The sequence below is a fragment of the Gossypium hirsutum genome, chromosome A07 (genome assembly GCF_007990345.1).
Source record: "Gossypium hirsutum isolate 1008001.06 chromosome A07, Gossypium_hirsutum_v2.1, whole genome shotgun sequence".
NCBI classification, from domain to species: Eukaryota; Viridiplantae; Streptophyta; class Magnoliopsida; order Malvales; family Malvaceae; genus Gossypium; species Gossypium hirsutum.
In genome coordinates this window covers 15,557,393-15,566,157 of record NC_053430.1, presented here as the reverse complement: position 1 = coordinate 15,566,157, position 8,765 = coordinate 15,557,393, and the positions used below count along the sequence as shown (strand labels likewise).

Here is an 8,765-nt window from a genome sequence, read left to right as displayed (position 1 = left end):
CTCCTTTACACATGGTTGGACTCGAACTTAAGACCTTTAAGCATCACAACACGCCACTTATCCCGTAGACTAGCAAGCCCTTTCTCTCATGTTTTAATCATTTTTATTTAAGAAGCCTACCGACTAGAGACAAGTTTAATTCCATTAAAAACAAAAATTTTGGTCAAGCCAACGCTTGAACTCAAGACTTCCCCAACACTTCTCAGGATACTAAACCACTGAAGCAAGCATGCATTTATACAACACAACATACAAAAATAATAATGTAAGATTTGGGGCGCTAAATAGAGTTTGTTTTCTCATAGTAGTTGCAATACTACTTCCAAATGCCTCAGGTGGTCAGCCCAATCTTTTGAATAAACAAGGATGTCATAAAAAACTAGGATAAATTTCCTCAAAACTGGCTTAAAGACAATGTTCATTAATGCCTGAAAACTGGATGGGGCATTTGTGAGGCCAAATGGCATGACCAAAAATTCGTAGTGGCCCTCATGAGTTTGAAACATTGTCTTGTGAACATCTTTCTCACACATCCAAATTTGATGATACCCTGACCGCAAATCTAGTTTAGAAAAGAAGAGAACTTGGCCAAGTTCATCTAGTAATTCCTCAATAATGGGGATTAGAAACTTATCTTTGATGGTTAAATTGTTAAGTTGCTTATAATCCACGCACAAACGCTAGCTTCCATATTTCTTTTTGACCATCACAATAGGTGATGCAAAGGGACTATTGTTGTCCCTTATAATTCCCTCGTACAACATGTCTTGTACAAATATTTCAATCTCATTCTTCTGGATAGTGGGGTACCTGTATGGTCACACTTTGACTACTCGTGAACAAAGGGATACAATGGTCCTGAAGTCGAGTGGAAGGTAAGCCTGATGGTACTTAGAAGACATCATCAAAATCAGCTAATAGTTTGAGCAACAGTGGATGTTCTGAAGATGGTGGCAAGGTCAGCATTATTTGTTGGCTACAAAAGAACAACATAGGCTGGGGACTAAAGCTCAAGACTATGAAACATCTAGCAGCTTGACTGTCTAACAAGAGTCGAAGAAGACCAGGAACCATACCCTGTAAGATATAACTTTGACCCCGATATTCGAATTGCATGGTAAGGGAAGAAAAATTTTAGATGATGGATCTAAGAGATAAGAGCCACTGAATTTTCGATACTAAATAACACCCTTTTAGAGGAAGCAAGTAAAAATCAGTGGTAAATGTCGATCCTTGAGCCTCCTACTGTATATTCTTGCAAACTCCTTGAGTAGACAGCCGAACTCCATTGGCCACCATGGCTTTCAATGCAGCAGTCTGCTCAGTAGATAAGTTTAACCGTTTCTCCAACTTAAAATCCATGAAATTGTGTGTGCTCCTTGAATCCACAAGAATAATGACTTTTGTTGGCCTGATGTGAGCTAACAGTCTAATTGTGTTGTGTCCTTGGGAGCCATGCAATACATGCAAAGATAGTACGAGTGAAGTTACCTCTGGTTCCTGCTCCCCTTGTTCCAATTGCTCCTTACAATCTTGGAACTCATCTATTTCAGGACTCTTTGGCTCAGCTTCCCCATCAGAGGAAACTTCAACCACCAATTGATACAATTGAGATTTTTGGAATTTGTGTCTTGGAGTATATTTGGAAGCACACCAGAAACAAAGCCTCTTCCTTTTTCTATCATCTATTTCAGCTTGAGACAGTGACTTTACAGGGCTTTTAGAACCTCCTGTGGTGCTAAGAGCAGGAACTGCTTAGAGGGGTCGAACATTTGGTAAGAGAGGTCGAATTGATCCCCTAACTCCCCCGCTATAGAGTGTTCATTTCATAGGCTCTGAAATAATACTCTCCACTCTTTGAGCTAACCGAAATCCATCTATTAGCGTGGAAGGTGGAGATAACCGCAAGTATTGGCCAATTTCTGGTTTGAGATTACTAACAAACACACTAATCGCATGTTCTCCAATAAGATCTATTTGGTTAAGCAAACTTACAAATGTGTCATGAAATTGAGTCATGGACCCTTGTTGCTTCAGAGTAACGAGCTTAGACATAGGGTCGAGGAGAGTATCTGAGCTAAACCGGTCCTCAGTCCACGAGCATAAACCTCCCATGACAGTTGCTGTAACCCACTACGGCGTTGGAAAAAAAATGGTACTAGTCTAGGGCCTTGCCTTCAAAATGTAGCATGACTACATTCACCTTCGCCTCGTCTCGGACACATTCTGATAAGAAAAACTGCTCAAGTTTTAACCATCATCCACAAAAATCTCTGCCATCAAAATGCTGACATTTAAACCTATACAAGTTTCTAGTTCTATCTTTTGAAGACCCTCGAACCCATGTTCTCGTTTGTCTTGATTCACTTAAAGGTAATAGTAGCAACTGTTCCTCCTTGGAGCTTCAGTGGGGACACTTTTTAAGATACCTTTCCCCTTATCCAGCCTCATCTCCACTGGAGCTACCTTATTAGACCCAATAGCACTGGTTGGTGTCATCTACCCCATGTATTGCTCAAATAAAGCTTGAAGACTCGTGCGAATCTTGGTTCAAATTCCTCCTTTTATAGTATCGTGAAAAAATTGAAACTTAGCATCAATCTTAGTGTCCAGATATGACTTTAACTGAGTGAATTTTTATTGCAGTTGACTCATCTCTTTTTGAAGCCTGGTGGTTACCCCTTCATTGGCGATGAGGAAAGAGAAGCTCTGATACCTTGATGCGAGCTACTGAAGAAGAGAAGAAGAGAAAAGAGAGAATGGCAGGAAGAAGGAAGAAAGAGAAATAACAAAGAGAAGGTAGAAAGGATAAGAAAATGGTACTGTATTTTCATAACAGACTCAGCACACACAAGGGTGCTTAAAAGAAAAAGAACAACGGTCATTATAGCTGTCAATTTGTTACAAAACTGAACAGTAAAACGCCCCGTTTCACTTAACTAATTCCCTCCCTCAAAACGTACCGTTTTGTTACAATTTAATTAGACGTACCGTTTTGTTACAATTTAATTAGCTTAACAGATAAACAGAATTAAACTGAAATTAACTATTTTTAAACCCCAAATTAAATGTCATAACACTATATTGTAATGCGTGCATCATATTTTCTTTAAAGAATAAAAATGAAGTTGAGAAAGTAAGTTTAGTGGGAAAATTCAAAATGAAAGGCACCCAACATTAAACATTGCTTCAGATTTTCTTCAAAACCCTATCACAACACAATCCTTCAAAGAATATCCAGCAAGTAAAAAGAAAACAATTGTAAACCCAAAACTCACGTGAAATAGGGGAAAAGAAAGAACACCAAAAGAAAAAAAAATAGCAGAAGTGGGAACCAAAGAATTTGGAAAGAAGTTGGAAAAATCCAATTTGATTTTGAAAGAAAAGAAAAGAAACAAAAATTAAATAGCTAATTTAAAAACCCCATTACTCTAATACTACCCACTACTTATAGGTCTCTAACAACTTATCCACACTAACTACCGGACCCCAACACACATCCAATCGCTAACCACCGGAGTAAATAAGATTACTTGAGAAAGTATAACAAATCAAATATTCATATTTTGAAGCGTAACAAGATCCAACAAAATTATCCAAAGATGAAAAGTAAGGGTAAACCTGACAAATGGAAAGTTATAACAAAATTAAGTATATCTGAGTGTGATGATGAAGATTCAGATTTCTCACTTGTTACATTAGTAACTAGACATTATGATGTATAGATGTTAGATTCAACTTGTATTTATCATGGTGTCTATATAGCAATTAATACTCATTTTACTACATGTGAGATTGGTTTCGTTCAATTGATTTCTTTCCATAAAAAAATAATAACACAAGCTTGATGTTATTATTATTATTTTTTAAAGTGTAATAAATGCAGTAGAAATATAATTGATTGAACTAAAATTCACATATGATAATCTCACATAAAGAGACTCGAAAATTTATATACAAAATTACACATAATAGCTATCGAATATGGTTACTCATAAACCAATACCTCATTGAGAAGATTCTAATAGTACGCTTGGTTCACTGTAATTAAATAGAGCTGTAATGGAATAGAATTGTAATCAATAATTCAATTGTTTGGTTGAATGGAATGGAATAGAACTGTAATGATATTCTTGTGTTTGGTTGAATGGAATAATATTGTAATAGTATAAGAAAAAAAGTTAAAATGACCAGAGTACTCCTAACAAATTTTTTTAAGTACATAATTATTGTTATTAAACTTTACTAAGATTATTATTAAAATAGTAAATAATTTAATCATGTTTTAATATAATTATTACTAAATATAATTAAATAAAAACAAAAACATATAATTTAATAATATTCTTAATATAATTTTTATTAAAATATGAATTAATAAAAATCAGAACATAATCTCATAGAATCGGAGTTGCCAAAATTACAAATATTGATCCAAAAGCAATAATTATTCTCATTTTTATATATATGAAAAATTTCAAACATTTATACACCAAACAAACCCATGTTTTAACTTCTCTATGAGACTACCCTAGCTACCAAAAATTTGTAGACCAAATCAAAAGCCATGCAAAATGGATACCACTATAAAGTGTTGGAGATATGGGAGGTATAAATTCCATTGGCAGCAAAATAAGTCATCACCAAAGTTAGATCAACCAATGTATAAATGAACACTAACAAAACATAATAAACGGTAGTATAATTGATGCAGGCACATAAGGAGTAGGAGCATATGGGAGAATTGTTTTTTAAAGTCTCAGCAGTGGATAAATATTTGAATTATTGAACAACAATGGATTAATTTACACAAACATCCATGGAAAGTAATGACAAAAAAGGGTAAGTAGGAATTTTTCCAAATATTCCCCGGTTCTATCGTGTTCGAATTTTCCTGGAGCTGAACATCATGTACAACACAAGACAATTTCTGTAATAAGTATGCAGGGCATAATATATGCCTAAAAATTTATTTTCCGATGATTTCCTCATCATTCGAGGCAGCATATTCATCTTCACTCAGTTTTTCGTCACTTGACTTCACTTCTTCTACTCCTATAACATCTTTAGGCTTGATATATTTCTCACAGTATTCTAGTACACGAAAAGAGTCATAACTTGTAAGCATTCTAGGAATAAGAAAAAAAAAAGGCATCCTTAAAATGCCATTGCGAAAAAAAGACATGAAATGTATGCTGCAGATTGAGTAAAACCAGATTTTGAAAGTGCATCTGCCATAACTTGATCTAATGTTTCCTTGGCCACAGTTTCTGTAATGTACAGAAAATTGACATCTAAAACAATGGCATGAACTAATAGAAAATGAACAATGACTCTTCAGAAATGCACCAACTGAACTGCTAATTAACTGCATCTAACAATTTTGCTTAATCTTTAGTTACTTCCAAGATCCAACCAAAGAATAAGTTTTTTTTTTCTTTTAAAGTATAAAAACCAACTATAGAGGAGTGTATTTTTATTCTATTTGTGAAATTATAGTACTCAAATGGCATTAGAGTCAAAGCTGAGAACTCTAGGCAGCTATGTAGCTTAATTCTTTATTTTGCATGAATATGAGTGTAGGATATGAATCTCCAAATACATGAAAAACTTATGTCAAAATTGAACATATCTTTACAAGACACATACTTGTATCCGGCACTCACAGGTGAGTCCGAGTAACCAACTGAATAGCCACAATCACAGTAACAATCTAGCGCCGATTCAAAAAGAAAAACTCTAGCAGACATTATTGGCATATTGCAGGATCAAATATTCCTTATTGATATCCCCACATTAAAAATTAAAGTACTCAAAAGCAAGCTAACTTAAATAGCCATCACCAAAAACCCAAATATGTACAAAGATTTCCTCTCTAGTTTCACCAAGACCACTATTACCAAAATGTATAATCCAAAAAGAAGAAAAAAAAAGAGAGTAGATACTCACAGGAGACTTGGGGAATATTTCAGACAATAATTTCTTGTAATGCTTAACAGGCTGTCGAGATCTTGACCTCAAAGCAGGACATCATACACACCTGCTTTCACAAGCTGAAAAGATCTTCCTAGAGATGATCCCCAAATGAATGATAATTCGTGTAACCATAATCAAATATCAAAATGCATTCCATGCACTATCTAATCCTCTTTTTCACTAGTTCTTTAGAAGTTTCTAATGAAGAAACAACTTCAGTATTTTCACATAATCATGCTGCCAATAAAAGCAAAATACTGCCTTTGTTTTTTTTCTTCTTCACAAAATGTTAATCTTCGTGCTTTAATTATTCGAATATGAAACTATTTCTGTTAAATGCATGAAAAGTTTATTGTCTTTGGCTTCCAACTAAGAAAAACAAAGATGAGAACCCTAAGCTTAAAAATAACAATAAATAGAAAAAAATTCAGAGAGGGGGAGTGAAATTACCGTCGACGCTGCCACCACCACTTCGTCCTCGAAGTCCCAAATTTCCCCATTCCGATATTTCTTGATTCCTTTTTGATGACTCTAACTACCAAAAAGTTCATATAGGGGAAATGAGAAATGCAGTGAAAAAGCTAAAAAAAAAAGTTTTGCAACTCTGCAACCAAAGGGTTTTATTGGCTTAAAAGGTGAAGAAAAAAAAAAGAAGGAACGAATAATAGATTGGCCTAGGTATTTTCTACAATCAAATGGAAAAAGGGAAACATAGAGATGAGAAAAAAAGAAAGTTACCTGTGAACTAAGGGAGAAGATGATGGCTCTAGTGCTTCTTCATTCTCTGTTAGAGGTGAGGACTAAAATTGAAAAGGGGGAACAATTTTTACTTCACACGGGAACGAATGACTATTCAGTGGTGAGAGAACGGAATGGCTATTTAACATTTTCTCTGTAATACGCCTTGAATAGATTCGGGCTTTAATAACATTACACCCAACCAAACTAATGTTTAGTGGTGGGCCCGTCGAATTGGGCTGAAATCTATTCTTAAGCCCCCAACTAAACATGCTGTAAGTTATTTAAATATATTAAAAAATTATTAAATATTTTATTTAAACAAATATTCACCCACCATAAACAAAACTAAATAAAAAAGTATTTTACAACTTAAAATGTCTGTTTCATTTGGGTATTTAATAATTTTAAAAAATAACTTTTAAATAATCTAAAAGATATTTTGTGTGTGTGTCCTGTGGCATAAAGGCATTTTGCCCATGCCCAAAGATGGGCGTGAAATAAATTATTAAATCTTTGATATATCATAATTATGATATATTTTCAGTCTTTTATATCATAATTATTAAATCTTTGATTTCTTTACGTGAGATTGTGATATGTGAATTTTAGATCAATCGCTTATATTTTTACTTTTATTCTATTGCATTTATTATACTTCAAAAAATTATAATAATAACTTGAACTTTGTGTTATTATGTAAAGAAACCAATTAATTCAATTAAAATATAATTTTATTATTTTAATCATTTATATTTTTATAAATTTTTAAAGATTTAAAATAAAAATTTATTATTTTTAGAGATAAAAATACAATTTTATCATGTATTAAATTAAAATTTAAAATTTATAAATTTTAATAGAATAAAACTAAAACTTTTCATTTTAGGATGTGGAGAACCTACCACCCAGCATCGTCCCTGCTTGTGTAGTAGGGTAGTATAAGAAGGTTTTGTTTTTAAATATAATGTGATTTACTCTAAAAGAAATGCTGATAAATTCTTGTGTCTTCATATTACATTTAAACAATGAATTAAACTCGTATTTTTAAAATTAAAATAATACGTGTTTAACAATGTATCAATTTTGAATGTTTCTAAAACTTTTCGTAATCGATTTTTGAACTTCAATTTTAATATAATTTTTTATGCAAACTCAAAATTATTATTTTTTAATCACATTTAGCCAAATAATTCAGTGAGACTCTTATTTTTATATAAAGTTTTAAGTTTTCAAAATCAAAATTTCCATATATTTTTTCAATTGTTATAGAAAAATTAATAAAACAATAAATAAAAGTAGATGAAAATATAAGAGAAATTTTCATTGTCGTATTTTCACTTACAATGTGCTATTTATAAGCTCCTTTACATTCAATTACATTTAATGAACTAAATTTTCTTAATTACTCCATTTAATGATCTCCTGATTATAAATGAAGTAAAGATTTTTATTACTTTAATATGCTTAGGGGGTTATAGACATCCATTTAATTTACAACACTCCCACTTGGATGTCTTTTAAATAAGAACGTGCCTCATTAAAACATTTATTAGGAAAAACCCTGTGGGATAAAAACCTAATGAAGGAAAAAAAGTACACAATCTCCTATTACAAGTTGCATCGTTAAAAACCTTTACCAGAAAACCCAATGGGACAAAACCTTGGTTAAAGGAAAAGAGTATAATGTATTTTTGACTCCCCTTAATGACGACATCACATTATATCTTCAAGTCGACGCATTCCAATCTTGTTTCGTAGTCTTTCAAATGTTGAAGTTGGCAATGCCTTGGTAAAAAGATCTGCTAAATTATCACTAGAACGAATTTGTTGAACTTCTATGTCACATTTCTTCTCAAGATCATGAGTGAAGAATAATTTTGATGAAATATGTTTTGTTCTGTCACCTTTGATATAACCACCCTTTAATTGAGCTATACATGCTGCATTATCTTTGTATAAGATAGTTGGCATATTTTCCTATAAAGGCAAATTACATATCTTCTGGATATGTTGGGTTAATAACCTTTAGCCAAACACGCTCTCGGCTT

At 32.8% G+C, this 8,765-nt stretch overlaps 1 long non-coding RNA gene across 1 annotated transcript; it reads right to left on the bottom strand.

Moving 5' to 3' along the window:
* Window positions 1-4,692: 4,692 nt before the first annotated feature.
* Window positions 4,693-6,872, bottom strand: LOC107943453 (uncharacterized). The gene is made up of 4 exons (XR_001696012.2): window positions 6,715-6,872; window positions 6,427-6,511; window positions 5,950-6,067; window positions 4,693-5,094 (listed from the first exon to the last, which is right to left on the bottom strand). It is a non-coding gene; the product is annotated as an uncharacterized lncRNA (long non-coding RNA).
* Between the last annotated feature and the right edge of the window lie 1,893 nt (window positions 6,873-8,765).